Raw genomic sequence first — 19,931 nt, 5'->3', positions numbered from 1 at the left:
CACTCTGGAAGGTTACTTTTAGGGCGTTGACTTATTTCTCTCATATTTCCCTAGCCTTTTGTGTTCCTCTGTGTTTTTACCACAGATATCCTTTGATACTTTCTTCAATATGCTCATTATATTTGTCCTCTCCTTTTTGTCTCGATTTTTTTTTTTTAATTCTTCTTCTTTTATAACATCTATATGTTCTTACCTACCTAATTGTACCTAATTGTATCTTTACAGGAATGAGTCAAGCTCATACTGTCCCGTGTCTTAAACCATATTTATCGTACATATCCTTAAATTTGTGAATTGTTTTGGCACACACTATTTCATTCGGTAGTGCATTCCATTGATCAATTGCTCTGTTTGGGAAACTGAATTTCCTTACGTCTTTATCACCTCTCTTCTTATGCAGTTTTTTGCAGTGTCCTCTTGCTGATGCTTCTCCATATGATAAGTAATAACTTATGTCTATTTTCTCCTTTCCTGATATGCACTTATATAGCATTATCATGTCACCTCTTTTCCTTCTCTCCTGTAGTGTTGGTAGATTCAGTTTATTTAGTCTTTCTTCGTAGCTTAGGTCCCTTAAGCTTGGTATCCATCTTGTAGCGGCCCTTTGAACTTTTTCAATCTTGTCTATATGCTTTTTGAGATAAGGACTCCAGACTACTGATGCATATTCCAGGGTTGGTCTAATGAATGATGTTATTATCCTTCTTAGCATGTCTTCATTTATGTATGTGAATGCTATTCTCATATTTGCAAGCAGTGTATACATGTTCCGTACCTTCTCGCTGATGTGGTCAGCCAGAGATAGTCTGTTATTGATAATCACACCTAGGTCTTTCTCTCTTTCTGATGTGTATAGGGTTTTATTTCCTAACTTATAATCCCAATCAGGTCTCTTTCCACTTTTACCAAACTTGATCACATGACACTTGTCCACATTGAATTCCATTTGCCAATTACTACTCCATTCATGAAGTTTTTTTAATTCTTCTTGTAGCTCTTTACAAGAGTCTGTGTTAGTAATTCTCCATTGTATTTTTGCATCATCTGCAAACATATTCAGATAGCTCTCATTTCCAGTGTTACTGTTTATATCATTTATATACACTAAAAACATGATTGGTGCCAGCACTGAACCCTGTGGTACTCCACTAGTCACTTCTTTCCATGATGAGTAGTTTCCTCTTAGTACTGTCCTCATTTCTCTTTTTATGAGAAAGTCTTGCATCCAACAAAACAGTTTGCCTCGAATTCCTCCTTGATGGTACAGTTTCCATAAAAGTCTTTGGTGTGGTACTGTGTCAAAAGCTTTCTTGAAATCTAAATAGATACTGTCCACCCATCCTTTCCTTTCCTGTACTGTGTTTGTTACTCTGTCATAGTAGCTCAACAGATTAGTAACACATGATTTTACTTTTCTGAAACCAAACTGTCTTTCTGTTATCATACTGTGTTTTTCTAGATGATTTACCCAAGCTTTTCTTATAAGTTTTTCTAATACCTTGCTTACAACACTGGTCAGTGATACTGGTCGGTAGTTGAGTGGATTTTGTCTATTTCCTTTCTTGAATAAGGGGACAATATTTGCTTTTTTCCAAATATCAGGTAGTTTACCTTGACTCAAGGATTTCTTGGAAATTAAAAATAATGGTTTACTTAACTCCTTTGCACATTCTCGTAAAACTCAACATGAAATTTCATCAGGACCACTTGCTTTTCCTCTGTCTAATCTACTTAACTCCTCCTGTATTGCTTTTTCTGCTGTTTGTATATCTGGTAGTATGTGTGGACATGTGTGTTCCACATAGTCCCTCTCAAAATTTTTTTCTTCTGTAAAAACTAATTAGAAATTCTTATTTAGTGCTTCACAAATACTGTATCTTTCTCTTGTGTATAAGTGATTCCCTTGTCCGTAATGGATTGTATTATATCTTTTACTTTGGTTTTGCTTCTGATATAGCTGTAAAACAGCTTTGGTTGATCACTACTTTTATTTATTATATCCTCCTCAAACTGTTTTTGGGCTTCCCTCCTTATTCTTGTATAGTCGTTTCTTGCCTGTTTGTAATTATTATACGCCCTTTCACTATTGTGTCTTCTGTATCTATTCCACAACAAATCTCTTCTTTCTTTTGATTTTTTACATTCTGTATTGAACCATTTCTGTATTTTCTTATCTGCTTCTTTGTGTTGTGGGATGTACTTCTGGACTCCTGTTTCATAAAATTCACAAAATTTTTTATATACAGCAGGACAAGGGAGGTTAAGAGACTGGTGAAGGAGAGTAAGAAGAAAGTGGATGAAGAGTTTGGGAGGAATCTGAGTGTGAAATGGAGGGAGAGTAAGAAATTGTTTTGGAAGGAGGTAAAGAAAGTAAGGCAGTGTGAAAGGGGAAATAATAGGGGAGTGAAAGATAGGAATAATAGATTGTTGGTGGAGAAGAGAGAGAAATTGAGGAGATGGAAGGAGCACTTTGAGGATTTGTTGAATGTAGAGAGTGAGAGCAGTGTGAGTATAAGTGGTTAGGGAATGGCTGGGAGAAGAAGAGATGAGAGGAGGGAGGAAGAGATCAGTAGGGTGGATGTAGTGGAAGCGATGAAGAAGATTAAGCTGGGAAAGGCCCCTGGAATATATGGAGTGTGTGGTGAAATGCTTAGGTATGGGGGTGAGATTGTTGTGGAGTGGATATGGAAGTTGTGTAGATTGGCTTGGGAAGAGGGAAGGGTTCCAGAGGACTGGAAATCAGGTATAATTGTTCCTCTGTACAAAGGAAAAGGGGAAAGAGAAGTATGTGGTAACCATAGGGGTATTTGCCTTCTTAGTGTGACTGGTAAAATATATGGTAGAGTACTCATTGATAGGGTTAGGCATATGACAGAGGAGCTAGTTGGAGAAGAACAAGGGGGATTTAGGAAGGGAAAAGGGTGTGTAGATCAGATATTTGTTCTAAGATGTTTAGTGGAGAAGTATCTAGAGAAGGGAAGGAAAGTGTATGCTGCCTTCATGGACTTGGAGAAAGCTTATGACAGAAAAGACAGCCAAGGTATGTGGAAGGTATTAAGAATATATGGAGTGGAGGGGAAATTGTTGAGTGCTGTGAAGAGTATGTACGAGGGAGCTAGGGCTACGGTGCGAGTGGATGGTGAGCTGAGTGAGTTCTTTGATCTCAATGTGGGACTGAAACAGGGTTGTGTGATGTCTCCATGGCTGTTTAATATATATATGGATGGGGTTGTAAAGGAGGTGCAAGGTAGGGCAGTGGATGTGGGACTGGCCCTAATGAATGAGGGTGAGATTTGGAAGCTTCCTGTGTTGCTGTTTGCTGATGATACAGTATTGTTGAGTGAAGATGAATGGGAGTTGCAAGGTTTGGTGAATGAATTTGGGACAGTGTGTAGGAGGAGGAAGCTGAAAGTTAATGTAAACAAAAGTAAAGTTATGGTGTTTGAGAGGAATGAAGTCACAGAGTGTGCAGTGAGGTTGGATGGTGAGGATATGGAGAATGTGAGTGTATTCAAGCACTTGGGTAGTGTGATGAGTAAGGATGGAGCTTTGGGGGATGAAGTACGTGAAAGGGTACAGCAGAGAAGGAAGGTTGTTGGTACACTGAAAGCAGTGATGAGAAATAGGGAGGTGAGTATGGAAGTTAAGAAGTCACTGCATGATAGTATTGTGATCCCTACCCTGACGTATGGAAGCGAGGCTTGGACCTTGCAAGAGGGGAACAAGTCAAGAGTGAGAGCAGTGGAAATGAGTTACTTGAGAGGAGCATGTGGTGTGACGTGGAGGGACAGGTTGACGAATGAAGAAGTGAAGGAACGTTGTGGGGTAGATGTGGATGTGGTTGAGAAGATTAGGAGAAATACACTGAGGTGGTTTGGACATGTGGAGAGAATTGAGAATGAAAAACTGACTAAGAGGGTGTATGTAGGTGAGGTGGAGGGAGGGAGAGGGAGGGGTAGACCGAGGATGAGGTGGAGGGATGGAGTTGAGAGGTATATGAGGGAGGGGGGGGGTGAGTTGGGGGGAGGGTAGTCAAATGGTGGGTGACAGAGTGACTTGGAGGCGTTTTGTCTGCGGCCACCCTTTGTGGGATTAGGGCGTCGGGCTATAGATAGATAGATAGATTTAAATCTTGTCCTCTAAGCTCATTTTCCCAATCAACTTCTAAGAAATACTTCTTTAGGTCTTGATAATTTCCCTTTTTATAGTTTAGGCTCTTTTTGTAACTGTCATTGCTGTTTACTATGTCATATGCTATCCTGAAGTTATAATTTAGTACTGCATGATCGCTTTTGCCGAGTGGAGGGTGATATATTAAACTGTCAATATCATTTTCTTGCCTAGTAAATATTAGATCTAGCACTGAAGGTACATCAAGTCCTCTTTTTCTGGTGGTTTCCCTCACATGTTGCGTTAAGAAAAACTCTTGTACGAGATCCAGGAGCTTTTGGTCCCAACAGCTTTCTTGGCTATTTATATCTAAAGTATTCCAATTTATATTTGTATTGAAGTCCCCAGTTAGTATAATTCTTTCCGATTTCTCTTCCATTTTATGTAGCAATGATCTTATACTCTGAATTGTACTCTCTGCCAGGTCCTCATATTCGTCTCTTTCCCATGTGTTTGATCTGGGTGGCATATACAAATTGGCTACAATTACTTTACCTTCAGATGTGTCAATCTCTACTGCAATCAGTTTTACTTGTGATGGTATATCTAGTTTTATTTCCTTGACTTTTAGATTTTCCTTAGTTAATATTATAATTCCTCCTCCTTTTTTTAAATTTCTGTCTCTTCTCCATATATTGTATTCCTCTAAGTTTAGTATGTCATTGGATATCCTTGGTGTTAATTTTGTCTCAGTTAGGCATATTATTTGTGGTTCATTTTCTCTGACATAATCATTCATCTCTAGTAATTTAGATACCATTCCATCCACATTTGAGTACATCAACTTTATCATCTTGTTTATATACTTGTCATGACATGGTTCTACTACCTTCCTCCTTTTTCTTCCATCCTGTTTGTGTACCACTTTCATACCTGCAATCCTATTACTTTGTAAAAAAATTTCTTCTTCTCCTCTTCTGATCTTCCCTCATTTTTTGTTTTTGCTTCCTCCCTTTTCTCTTTCAGTAATTCCAGTTCCTCTTGTGTTAGGCATCTTTTTATCCATACATTTTTGAACTCCTCTTTTTCCATAAGATTCTTTGCATTTTTTAGTATCTCTTCCACAGTGTTTACACTCTGGAAAGTCACCTTTAGAGGTCTTGTCTTGCTTTTCTCGTATTTCCCTAACCTTTTGTGTTCCTCTTTGTCTTTACTACAGATTTCCTCTGATACTTCTTTCAGTAAGCTCATTACATTTGCCATCTCCTTTTTGTCTCTTGTGATCTTGTTTTTAACTTCCTCTTCTATGCCAGTGATTACTATTGATTTGTTTATCTCTACTGAATCTCTGACTAACTTTGGATTGTTTTGGATTATTCTTTTCACTTCCTTTTTAATGCTTTTTTCCTCCACCCTTGTTTCTAAGTCTTTTTTTACTTTCACCATTTCAGCATACGTGGTTTCTACATCATTTTTGTAGCTTTGCACAGCTTCATTCACCTGTGTTATCTTCTCCTCAGTATCACTGCTCTGGTCCATAAGTCTGCTTGCTTGCCTAATTGTCTGTGTGTCATTTTTGAACTCTTCCATAACACTCTCGTGATTGACTACTCTACTTGCCATTTCACTCACTTTCTTCCTAAGTGTACTCAGTTCCATTGTTAGTTCACTGATGGTTGTGTCTTTCTTATTGGCCTCCCTTCCTAGTTTTTCTATCTCTTCCTTTTGCAAGTGCATTTGCTTCTTTATTTCATCAATTTCATTTTTGAAAGCCATTTCTAGTTTGTGTACACATTCAACCAGTCTATTGTGAGTCTCCACTTCAACCAGTTCTTGGAAGAAATCAACATTTTGCTTTTTACTTTTATCCCTTTTCTTTTCCAAGTTTGTTTTACTGAAGTATGTATCCATTTTGTAATACTAAATGAACAGAGTACGTACGCTTTCCCCGTGTTGCTGTAGTCTAAACAAACCCAGCTGACTCAGCGCATTTTTTTTTCCTCGTGGTTTTTTGTTCTGTTTAAACCAGTCTTGTTTAAACTTATTATTTTTGTTTTCCTTTTAATAATGAAAAATCATTTAGTCCAACCTGGTACAGAGCTTGACTCATTGAAAGATACTAATTTAGGTAATGCCACTGGCCGTGTTGGTTTGGTACGGAGCGCCGATGTCGGACGTCTATATCTGATGACTCCCTGTGTGTGTGTGTGTGTGTGTGTGTGTGTGTGTGTGTGTGTGTGTGTGTGTGTGTGTGTGTGTGTGTGTGTGTGTGTGTGTGTGTGTGTGCACCCTCTACTTGAGGGACTCTTAGTGTGTTCTTCCTCCATGGTGCAACCTCTATAGAAGGCACCTCAACAGCATGACTGTCTTCAGGCAGATGACCTTCCCCTCTCACAGGGGCAGACTTCAGTACACAACAGAGGACCTGGTTTACCAAGTCCCCCAGTACAACCTTTCCTTCCTTATTGATATGCACTCCATCTGTCAGGTACAGGTGACCACTGATCATCATACTTGAATGGGTCAACAAACTGTGCAAGAGTGGGAAGGTACATGTACCCTTCATTGATCCTGATGACCTTGGAGAGTGCATGGTCACTGGCCCCAAGTCCAACCAGAACCCCTACAAACACTGCCCTTTAAGTCTTCAGCTCGCAGTCATCCACCACATAAGCTGCCAGCAGGTCATTTCTGGTAACTTGACCAATTATTTGTGCACTTTGATTCTGTACTCTTATGTTTTCTCCAAGTTTCTCAGTTTCTTTTGCCTTCCATCCTGGAAGACATGTAACACCATTTTAATACAGGTACCTCCAACAGCAGCAAAGTATCTCCCCTGATCGTTACCTGAGAGTAACCTGTTGATACAGTTTGGTTTCTGGTTCTTGAAGATAAAGAAGGGCATAATTATTTGCTGAGATGGGTGAGGGCTGCATTGATTTTTGGTTTTGCTTGAGAGCCTTCCAAATTGCAGCCTAGGTAACCCATCAAAACCACCCTCAGTGGTTAACTCTACATGACCAGCTGGCAAGCTATGTGACCCTTCATGTTTACTTGGGCTCCCACTTAGGGGTGCAGTCCCATTAACAATTCTTATTTACTTTGCATGTCTCTTTTTGCAATTTTCTTGTCTCCCATTGACCTAGCCGCAACATTCCTGGCCAGTGCTGGCACGATTATCATCTTACTTGCTGACGGTGCATCAGTACAACCATGTTGCCTGAAAGATCTCACCTTAAGGTAATCATCACTTCATGCAGCAGTTTTATCTGCTCTTTGGGATGTCACACCTTTCACATACATCCTTCAGGGGTTGCAGAGTCGCAAGAAGGTTGTTCTGCAAGGTCCTTGTGGTTTGCACCACTAAAACTCCACTTCAGTTGTGGACCTTGCCCTGTGGACATATAAACACTCTAGTACAGGTAGTTGGTCCATTCATTCTGTATATTTTGACTTAAGTACTGCATGAGCAAACATCAGTAGAGAAAAATAGGACTACTGAGTAAACTTTATGTCATTACCAAGTATTAGCAACGTAGAAGATTTGGTGCGTGGAAGAGGATAGTTATGGTAAGATGCCATGAATACAAGAAGTTCCTGCAGGGTCAGAAGTTGTCAGACTATGACAATTCATTTGCCCTGGGCCTTGATCTGCGGTGCAGCCTCTTTGGTCCAGCACACAGTGCTTTGTCCTGTTTTGTCCCACAAAATGACAATGGTGTAGCCACCCATGGCAAGGTTGGCAAAGAATGCCTGGGACCAGCAACTAGCCCCATCATGTAAAACACCCAATAAACCTCAAACCTCTGTGATAAACTTGAGGCCTTCTCAGGGACACTTGTAACCAGGTATATCCCTCTGACCATATGGCCAATTAGATATCCTTCCAGAAGGAACAAGCAATTGAAATACTGTATCCCATGTTGTGAGGCAGGACAACCATAACACCTGCTCCAGAGGCCCAGTAGTACAAATTCATAGGTCACCCAACAGGGAGGCTGCTGTGGTAGCTAAAGAGATAAGGACCACTTCAAGAAAAGGGATGGGAGGCCTGTTGATAGGGGAGGGACAGACTCTCACCAACCAACTGGTTCCCAAGAGTATGGGGGGGGGAGGGGGGAACAGTGGCTCTTTGGTCACTCAGGGGTGAGGAACCACTTGGTAAGTCAACCCATGCAACTTTATGAAGCTGCATGCAAGCATGCACATATGCATGCATATGTCTGCATGCACACACGGAGAGAGAGAGAGAGAGAGAGAGAGAGAGAGAGAGACAGACAGACAGACAGACAGAGACAGAGAGAGACAGAGTCTCCAATTTAATACTGCATAATGGGCATGAGGAGGTTGCCAATAATACAACTCAACCCTTTTCACAAAATTTTTGATAACATTATTTTGTATGCCTCAGTACCAGAAGTCTACCTTACCACAGCCAAGTCTTGGAGGTAAGGATACAAATCTGAAACCTTAAATATTTTCACATTATGAGTCATCTCAATATGTATTCATGTTCTTTATCCTGAAATGAAAACCTATGAATGTCTGAAGACTAAGTTCTTACAGAAATGCTCTATGATTACAAACATAACTCTACCAACACTAGTAGTCTGGAACATCAAACATGATTCAACCTATAAAGCACCACAGTGCTGCAAACACTCTTGCTATAAAATTACCACTTGCTAAAATGAACACACAGCACTGACAGCCTGACCAAGCCTGCCTCCTCATTCATCCTGATAACTTCATCAAGCTTTTGAGGTTTCAAATGTAATGGCTTATGGCTCTATTCTGATTGGCATAGGGGGCATTATGATGCCTCTTCCTTAGTGATTTACCTTTCTTATTTCAAGTTACTTTCTCTCGAATGTAATGCACACTTGTTTAACATCAACACCATGTGCACCAGGAACATACATGAAGATTATTAGCTAACTGTGATGTTCAAAATTAATCACTAAGGAGAAGGTGTTACAAAATCTCCAAAGCCAACTAGAAATACAGCCTTATTTGGAGCTTTCAGATTGGCCATACAAAGTTTCAGCCATATTGTGAAAGCTTGAGGGCATCACTGTACTATAATTCTCATTTGTTAGATAATGTCTGGTTTGTTTTACCCTTCAGTATGATGTCTTATTAACAATATTCTTGTTACTGCCACATAATTTTTTTCAGCTTGACTGGTATCTTATAATGTAGGAGTGGGACAAAATCTCCATTAGCCCCTTCAGCTAGATGGCTTTTATAATAATGTGTTCTTGTTAAAGGGACTCCACATGGTGAAGTGCTTAAAACAAAAACATTATGTACATCCTCTAGAAGTGAAGAACAAAACAGTGTTAACAGTGGTATATGGTTGTAGAGAGAATACAACTAGCTGGCTACATCATTCCATACAACATCTTGGCCCATGTTCTTGTCAGCTTAGGGCCTATATTCTAGGCGATACAGGAGGCTTCTTAGCACCCCTGTCTTATATATTTATTTTGCATATCATACCTTAATATTCTCCTATTATCACTTAATATTGTTTTAATACTGACAATGTTTATATCAATAACATACATGAGAATACTGAGGTGTAATATGCAGAATAAATCACTAAGGAAGACGTGTTACAAAACTCCAAAGCTACTTGAAATACAACTCTATGAGAATCTGCAGTATCTATTCCTTTTTTCTTTAAGTCACTCACAAGCATTCTCTTATACATTATTTATGCAATGCACATCAGGACATTACAAAGATATGAACGGCATACAAAAGAGGAATGAGGTGTAATATGCAGAATGAATAACAAAAAAGAGGTGCTACAAAACCAGTGAGGTTCACAACAATATAGGCCCTTGCTTCATAGTAACATATTCTCTTGGTCTTAAGAGGACAACTACCACCTCTTTCTTAGTGGTACACATCCAGATTCTCTTGTAGTTATGGACAGACTTTACGTGTACATCATAAAAGAGGATATGAATATGAAATATTCAAAACTAAACACGTAAGGAAGAGATGTTACGGAATCTGATAACCCCACAAAGTACAGTACAATACACAATACAGTCAGTGCCCATTACAAATTAAGAATGTGTTCTATAATGGCATGGCTTTTCCATACAGCTGGTACTGTAAATAGGGGGAAACTGGCAGATCAGGTTTATACAGCAAGTAGGAATGAAATACAGTATTAACCAGCAACTTGTCTGTAATACGAGTACTGCACAATACAGTATATCATGGATTTTATTAAAAGAAGAAATGTCAAAATAGGCAACTTCTGATAAGGCTTTATTGTGCTCAGGTGCAAGCATCACACCTGCCTGGGATTTCTGAGGCTGTATCCTCATAGGCTTACAAGATTTCTTAGCATATCTTCCCTCACATTTTATTTCTGCATATCAGAAATTACCATTCTCTTTTGCATAAAATGTGAGAGTATTAACATGAAAAAAAAAAAATCTAAAGAATATTAAAGTGTACAAGTACAGACACATGGACAAAAGGTCATCCTCAAAAAACATGGGATGAAGTACTGAAACATAACTCAAAGGCTATTGGTTTAGCTAGGAAGGTAATGTGATATTGTGTAGCTTGGATAGATGCCTCTGGATAAAACACATCTTACATATGCAAGCTAGCTGGGATCTCAAAAACATTTATGATCAATCCATGTCATAACCTAGATTTGTCTTTGTGGGAAGAACTAGTGACATGGGAGGATTTTGCACTCTCTCTTCCTTGTCTTTCCTGGGAAAACAAATCACAATTGCACCAGGGAATTGATCATAAGTGTCTTTGTGAATCAGGCACCTCAAAAATTGCTTAAAACCTCTAAGGAAGAGATGCTATGAAGCCTCCCAAGCCCGAGACAGCTGGAGTCCTGGTGAGAGGTGACACCCAGTTTCCAACTCATGAGCCAGTACAGCATAGTATGTTGAGACACACTTCCCTTCAGCAGCAAGTCAATCCACCCAGAAAACCAATCTGTCCTCAGGTCACTAGAATAGATTAGGTTAGGCTAAGGACAAAACAACTGGGAACGGACTGATCTTTGGGCTGGATCAACCTGAAAGTCTCACCTCAACACCACAATAATCTCTTGAAGGACATAGTATAGTACAAACTCTGAAATCCTAAATGTTCTGGTCAAAAGGCTTTATGGAAAATGGGGTATTTTTGAGTACAGATGACTCATGAAAAAAAATCATGCAATAAATACCATACAGCATTATTAACAGTAAATGCAGTGAAGTATCTTGTTTTAGTATTTTATTAGCTGCTCTTATAATGTCCACAGAAAAAACTTTGTCTTCATATATGCATTGATTGTCTAGAACATGTAACATCAACAGCCCCTACTGTTTTTGGAAACTGGGTGTCTGGATTTGAGTTTGTATTGTACATAATCAATGGACTAAACTCTGGTGGGTTTACTAGATTCCTTAGCACATACAGTATTCCTTAGCAAGTTCCTAAACATAATACACCTTGACATTCTCTTGTTCTAGTCATATATCTTTAAAACCAAACTTTAAGTGATATACTAGAGAATATTAATGTGCTGTTATATGCAGTTATGAAATAGCAAGGAGGTTCTAGTTCTAACCCCATGACAGTATAATCCTGTGAAACTTTAACTTTAAAAGAAAAAAAGAAAAAAAGAAAAAAAAAAGCTACAGGTTTAGTAGTACTGTACTGCACCTAATAAACAGTCAGTGAAATTAAGATATGCAGTATACAGTATATTACAATATTGTACTTTCTATATTTCATGCAACAGTAGAATGGCCTGCCCTATATTGCCCCTTGTGAGGTAAAGGAGATTGTGACTAGACTACTGTGGTCCTATATTATGATATTGAATTTGTGTGACTGCATTGGTCTCATCACACTGAGGTTGGCATCAGAAACATTCTGATGCAAATTATCTGACTGAGTAGGCTGGGGAAAACTTGAAGGACATATTTCATAAAGCTACATCATAGGCACTCTGTTTCTCCATATGCAGTATATGCAAAGGAGGGAACAATATACTGGTGAGAGAGAAGAGGAACAGGAGTGTGAGAGAGAGGTATGTGAAGATAAAGTACAACAAGGTGGAGGTATTCTGTCATAATCATCCATTGTCAGGGGGTTTCCAGGAGGAAGCATTATGTCTGAGAGGATGATGATGATCACAAATAGAATGTCCAAAATATGTCTCTGTGAAACAGGGCATTCTTCCAACTTTCACCCAGACCTACACAACTGGACAATTTGCATCACAGTGTCTGATTCCTACCTCAGTGCAACGAGGTATTAAAACTTACTGGACACTCACCGCACTGATGAAAGAGAAAGTTAAGGAAGACAAAAATGTCCTAGAGAAAATATTCTTGTACACTTTGGGTCCATAATCTTTTCAGCTTTGGAGTCTATATAGCAACTCTTTCTTAGTAATTAATTTTGCATATTACACCTTATTATTCTCTTGGATGTTATTTATGACCTGTTATCAACATATATGGCCATACTAACATATAAGGGAATATCAGTGTGCCATATGCATCCATACACCTGTTAGGAAGGTGCTGGTGAGCCTTCTTTATTGATCACAACACAGGTCTTGGGATGCTCTTCTACACCTCTTCCTTGGTTATTGATTTTGCATGTTAAAAAATATACACCGTAACCCCCTTCACCCAAGTACAGTATGTCCTTTATATTTAATCATTCTTCCAGCAGGTTTATTTTATTCAGCTTTGAGGATACTACCTGTACAGGAAATGTTACATAAATAGTCTTAAATAATCCTTTGACTCCAGTGATGTACTACTAACCCATTTGCGCCCAGTGTCCTCAGTGTAGAACGGAACTGGGCATTTCCAAAATTTAACAGAGGGAATCCTGCGGTAGGAACCTATGAGCTTTGCAACTGTGAGGCCATAGGTGGAGGGCAGTATGCTTAGTACCCTTCCAGCACAATCCCTCCCAAAGGAACTCTGGGAGCTAATGGGTTAAGTACAAATCTATCAGTTTCTTTAATGCATTTGTGCCCAGTGTTCTCTGTATAGGACGGAACTGGGTATTTTCAAAAGTTAATAGAGGAAGGAACCCCAGGGTAGGGACCTATGAGCTTCGCGACTATCAGCCGATAGGCGGAGGGCAGTACGCTTAGTACCCTACACAGGAACCCTGGGAGGTAATGGGTTAAGAGTATTTGTGCTACCTCCATATGATTTTCTTCAGCATGTGAGAGACTTCCTGGGTGGTATTCTAGTGCAGTTAGACATATTATGGTCTCAGTGCGCGAGTCTGAAGGTGTCATGATCATGCCCTGGCAATCTACCTGTCAGCTGTGCGTCCGATTTTGTGCACTGTATAATGAGATGTATGTAATTCATGTACAGTATATGTTTGTGTATAATACATTCACGTACAATATAATCGTGTAAATTAATGTAATTCATGTATGCTATGAAATTGGACGCACTTTTCTGGTAGGTTGCCAGCGTATGATAATGACACTTTCATACTCACACGCCACGACTTTAACATCTCATCCTTTCCAATTTATTCCTGAATCAGCTCCGTTACTATGTTCTTGTGTGTTATTTCATACAATCTATGTTGATATTGAAAAAAACATAAGAAGCAAACCAGGGGATACTAATGAGTAGCTTGGAAAATAAATTGTTAAGGATGAGGTGTTACAGAGCCTCCTTCCCTGACAAGAATATGGGTCTCTGAACTGGTGGGGTGAGATATACCAGTACCCTTCAATAACCCCTTGGCTACCAAAGGACCATCATGAACTGCATTAAATTCCTTGATGGTGGCCTGATTAAAATAAAACAAACGAACAAACTGAAGAGATCTCATTAAATACAAAAGATCTCTCATCAGCTGAATTAAGTTGTATGGTGGTGGTGTGGTTAAATATGAAAAAAGACATCACTAGACTGATGGAGTTAATATTCTCATGTTACTGATGTCTTTTGAACACCAGCATAGTTTGCATAATGGTATACAACCTTTGTTAGTTACATCTTTCGAACACTGAGAATTTGCATAACATACTGAAGAATATCAGTCCATTCAGTCTGGTGACAAATTTTTTAGTTTATACTTGCTACTGTCAAATGGGTTTATTCACTTTAGAGGAGACTTCTTCTTGTGAAGGGGTTAATGAATGCAATATCTAATCCCTTTAGTTCAAAAAGTCTCTCTTGAGCTGAAAAAATCATCAGAAGATGCCAAGAAGAAACAGATTCCATTAACAGATTGTTGTTTTCTTGCTATGGCCTCAGGTTCATTGGCATATGAAAACACAGACTGCAGGCTGAAGGTGCCTTTCTTCTACACTCCACCATCCTTGTTTTGGGGTATAGGGAGGGAGAAGAGGATTGTTTGTATAACTGGACACAAGAGCCACCCAGTTACACTGGTGCCACCAAAAGAATGCATCCCACTGCAGCACAACCTTGTCAAACTGAAGGGTTAAAATGCCATACAGAGTACATAGGTATGGAACAGATGCTAGAGTCTGCTACACTCCCTTAGAAACCCCCTGATAAACAAGATTAGAAGCCTAATTCACATGTTTTCAGTGATTACCAAATGCCATCAGCTCTTACATACACAACAGTAAGTCCTCATTTAACCCTAGAGTCCAGGTGATGCCCTTTTAAATTTATTCTTGCTAATATCAGGCAGTTATATTCAAGTTAGGAATGGCTTCTCATATAAGTGTGTGTGTGTGAGAGAGAGAGAGAGAGAGAGAGAGAAAGAGAGGAATGGAGGGGGAGGAATAGGATGAGATTCAAGGAAGAAGTGGAGAGGTATATGAGAAAGGGGAGTGTTACCTGGAGATAGGGCAGCCTAATGGCAGAGGACGGTGTCATGGAAGCGGTTCACCTGTGGCCACCTCTTCTGGGACTGAGGTGTCTGGCTGTAGGTAGACAAGCAGACAGATTATTAAGGCTGTGGGATAACTTACTCATGCAATTCAAAAAGTCTTTCCTGAAGTAAATAGAATCATCAGGAGGAAACAATACAATAAAAAAACATGTCTCTCAGACTCAACTGCTTAGAGTGAGACATGCTTTAGGTTCATGAGTGAAGGGCTAGAAGCATAAAAAACACTTGACTGCTGAATATCAGCACATCATTATCAAAAATCATGAGTGACTTATGTGAAGAGCAGATGATAATTCATTAGCAAAGCTATAATAAAAAACTTAACATGAGACAACTTTAATCCCTTGGACTGAAGAAATTAATAAAGGCTATATCTAACCCCTCATGTAGAAAAAAAAAAAAAGTCTGTTCAAAACTAAAGAGAATCATTTGGTGATGGCAATAATGGAATATGGTGCTGGAAAAGGATGCTTCCATGAGGCACCACTATGAGTGGGTAGTGGAACAGCCATTATACAAACATCCCTCAACTCCCTCCTTAACCCATTGGAAAGAGGATGGTGGGCTGTGGGAGAACATTAACTATGGTCTGCAGTCCACTGGGTTCATATTCAGATATGCCTGGGTAACTGAATATGCACTATACCATGGGACAGAAGGAGTTAAGAGGCTGTATACTCAAAATCATTGGACTCCCTTGCACCTCTTCCTTGCCATGTGTCATATTCACAAAGGATCCTAACCAATTCTGAAAATACACATACCTCCATAGCAACTGTTATCAGGAGTCTTACTGCCGGAGGCATGCGACAGAAATGTATCTGAATAAGGGAAGAGTGAGTTGGAGGGAGGACAGCCTGGTTGCAGAGGAAAGGATGACATGGAGGCAATTTGTTTGTGGACCTTTTCTGGGACTAAGGAGAGAGAGAGAGAGAGAGAGAGAGAGAGAGAGAGACAGTGAGTGTGTGTGTGTGTGTGTGTGTGTGTTTCACTTGTTATTTACCCTAGTTTGGTTGTGAAATGTTTGATGTCTATGTGAGTTAGCGGTAGTTGTAGTACGGTACTGTATTTACAACCTCAAGTTCAACTGAAATGTGAACCTATTGGACTGCAAGCTGAAGTTTCCATTATCCTGCAGTCCACCATCCCCCAGTTAGGTTATGGTGGGAGTTGAGAGTCATTTACAAAAACAAGCAAAGGAATTTCTCAGCTATATCAGTGTCAACAGAGGAAGACATCCCTTTCTAACACCCCTGTGTAAGTGGTGATACAATATACAGTACAAAAGATCCTATAGGCAACTTTATCAGAAGAGAGTTTATGAGTACACCTCTAATTTATTTCTTCACTCAAGAGGATATTTGTTTTATTGTCTTCTAATATACTCTGCATCAGTCCCTTCAAAACAGACACTTTCATTACACTGAATGAAATTATCTAGAAGTGGTACCCATAATACACTAAAGACTGTACAGTAAATAAATAAATAAACAAGGGGTTAATATTGTTGTACCATAATGACCAACAAATGGAAGCTTAGTGGTCTATTGGATTAAGGTATTCCAACTAGATGTTATCAGGTTTATTGCTGATACTGTACTATACAATGCCTCTTAGGCCTTTATTGTTACTCTTGCCTTAAATGTCTTGACTGTGTAGCCATCCCTCATGCCCCTCGGCTCATGTGTGTCAATAAAAGCCACTACGCCAACCATAAAATGATAATATAACACACGGAAGAGTATACACGGTCTTCCCTTTATGTCAGGTGCTGCGATGCATGGATGGAAGTTATGTAGGTAAACTATATAAAAAATAAAATGATAATATAACACACACGAGGGTACATGTGGTGTTAGTTATATGTCAGGTGTGTTCCAAAATATGAAAACGTTTTCTAAACAACTGTTGCTGTAAAATGGAAGAACTGGCAGATCAACTTTACAGGTTATCAAGAGTATGCATCATTATTTCTATGATTTACTAAGAAATTAACAGAAAAACACATGCAATTACAGAGATGGTAATATATAGCAAGGACTTGCTGTATTACTGGTCAGTTACAGAAACAAAAACAAAATCTGAGTTTCATATAGCATTAGATATTGTCATTTATCTACTGCTGTGATGCCAGATAAATATACCAGTATTATTTTCTTCCGCCATCCACCATGAATGAAAATATATATTTTAGTACGCATGTAAAGGCCAGCTGAGACACTACAGAATGAATCTTTTAAATATACTGCATACTTCTTGGCAACTTGCATTTAAAAACCTGTTGCTTGGCAGATACTGTGATACCACACAAGCCTATTACAAACACTGCAAGGCCTTAACCAGGAGATTTATTAGCCCTGGCTTCAACACAACACACCATTCTGCAACACTGGACACTCATGTTACTTAGGTGTGGGTGCTTATCATCTACTCATTCAATATAATGCTGCTCTCGGGTGACTGTGCTTTCCTCTCTTCCTCCCTTCTTTCCTTGTTTCCTCTTGTCATTCTTTCCTTCATTCTTTCCTCTTCATTCTGTCTACAGGTGACTCTACACTGAGTGACAAGCCAAATGGTTTCCTGTACATTAGAAAACCATTTACTATGCTGGGTGGCAACCATATAACCCATGCCACTCAGAGATGAGTGAGGCTGGTCATTTTAATCTTTAATGTCTGGACCAATTTGCCTAGCCCTGGGCTCCTATGCTCCTCGTAGGGCAACACAGGATTAGAAGTTGAATGAATGATGAATGAATGCCTTGTAATGGAACAACTGTACCTAAAAAAAGAAAAAAGGAAAATGGCTCATGATCTCATCTGTTTTTCTGCATAGTATTTGTTCTATTAATGTTTGGCAGCCAGACATTATCCTTTTTTTTCTATGTACTTGGCACACCACTACAGTCAACTTGCATATGCCATGGGTTTGTTAGTCGTGGTTTTCTAATTCGCAATACTTTTCCAGCCAAACCGTGATCGCTTCATACATCACGGTAACTAATTTGATAGCCACGCTTGCTGCCCTGAGTGACCCATTTCTGAGGAGATTTTCAGGGTGCGGAGTCGTTAACACTCGTCGCAGCCGGAAGCCAACCATATTCACGCATGATAAGCCACCCACAGCACTTCCTACTGACACCTAGCAGCAAGCAGGCGCATTAGTCCACCCTGTTGTTCCTGCTACTAGTGTGTGCTCGTGGAGTGAATACCAAGAACTACCTGGCTTTTATTGTGTTATTCATCCCGCATTCCCAGTGTTGCTGTGGCCAGCTGCAACCCACCTAAGCCCACATTTTCTAGGAAGCGGCTCAAGAGGAAGCCTATGCTTATGTACATGCAGAAAATGGACATAGTTAGAAGGACTGACAGTTGTAAGAAGAAAGCAAAAGTGGGTGACCATTATGGCCTGAATGAGCCAACCATAAGGACCATTTATAAGAACAAGATTCCTAAGTGCATTCATGCCTATGGATCAAGACCTGTGGCTGGGTGTTTCTGCTGTCCTAGTGAGGCCTTGATTTGGATGGAGAGGTACCTTGAGTTGTTTGTGCACCAGAAGGCTAGGCTGAACATTGCCGTGGATGGGCTCATGCTGAGTGTGAGGGCTAGGCTGTTCCACGTCGCCAGCATACGCCTTGGTGCCACTGACAACGAACCCTTTCAAGCCAGTCCTGCATGGTTTGCCAGTTTTCTCAGGAGGAAGGGACTCAACAATGTGCACCTAATTGGCGAACAGGGATCTGTACACACCACCACTGCCTCGAACTTCCCTTGGTTCCTGAAGGCTGTGACTGACGAGGGCGGCTACACTCTGACAATGATATTCAATATGGGCGAGACTGGTATGCAGTAGAAACTCCTCCCCAAATCTACATAGTCTCAAGACAACAGAAGCAGGCCTAGAGTAGCAAACCAGACCAGTTTCACCAAACTGTAATACTGTACTGTGCACTAATGGTGCCAGGACCTTCAGGATGAAACCCTGCATCCACAAAGCCAGAAAACTGCAGGCCTTCAGGAATCTGGGGAACATGAGTGAGTCTGGAATGTACTGGCGGCAGCTGGCTAAGGCTTGGGTTATAACACCCCTAGTTGTCTAGTGGTACCTGTTTGTGAAGGACGCGAGGGAGCACTGTCGGAAGGAAGACATCCCCTTCAAAGTCCTCGTCCTCCTCATGGATAATGCTCAGTGACATCCCCAGCACCTGACCTCTCTCCAACCTGTGGTTGAAGTGCTGTTTTTACCCCCCCAACACCGCATTTCTTCTGCCGTCCCTCAACCAAGAAATCATCACAAACACCAGCATGATTTACCAGCAACTCATAAGAAATTCCTTGATGCTGTCACTGACAATGCTTCTGAAATGGAGGTGCTGAAGGAAACTGAGGGCCCTGCATGGGAGGGCCAGCCTGAGGGGGCCGTTGGTGGCAGTTTGAGTGATAACGGTGAGGACAAGGCGGAGGAGTTACAGCATGACCCCACAGCTCCTCAGCCAGTCCTGACTGTAGGAGAGTTCTGGCAGCAGTACGACACTGAGGACTCAATTGAGGGGATACTGGAGTGGGGTCGGCTGTGTGTGGCAACAATTGAAGAACCTTGGTGCCTCATCCTGCCTCAACCTCAGTGTGCCACTAATGGGACAACCACAGTCACTTAACCGGGGTGTGGTCCAGATTGTGGAACTCGCCCACTGACTGCTGGGTGTAGCGAAGTGACAGCTCAGGATGTCATGGAAGTAGTTAATGATCAGCCGGAGGCTACAGAAGCAGTGTTAGATGCAGTGATGCAGGATGACAAGGATGTGGCTAGGTTGGAAAGAGAGGCAGGAAAAGGGAGAAAATGTGGTTGAGAGGCTTGAGCTTCCACGAAGGATATGAACGATGTGTTGGTGTTTGTGGATATGGCCAAGGAAAAAGTCA

This window comes from Coenobita brevimanus, chromosome 104 (genome assembly GCF_032717465.1).
Source record: "Coenobita brevimanus isolate Jiangsu-jjx chromosome 104, ASM3271746v2, whole genome shotgun sequence".
NCBI classification, from domain to species: domain Eukaryota; kingdom Metazoa; phylum Arthropoda; class Malacostraca; order Decapoda; family Coenobitidae; genus Coenobita; species Coenobita brevimanus.
This window is presented reverse-complemented; position numbering follows the sequence as displayed.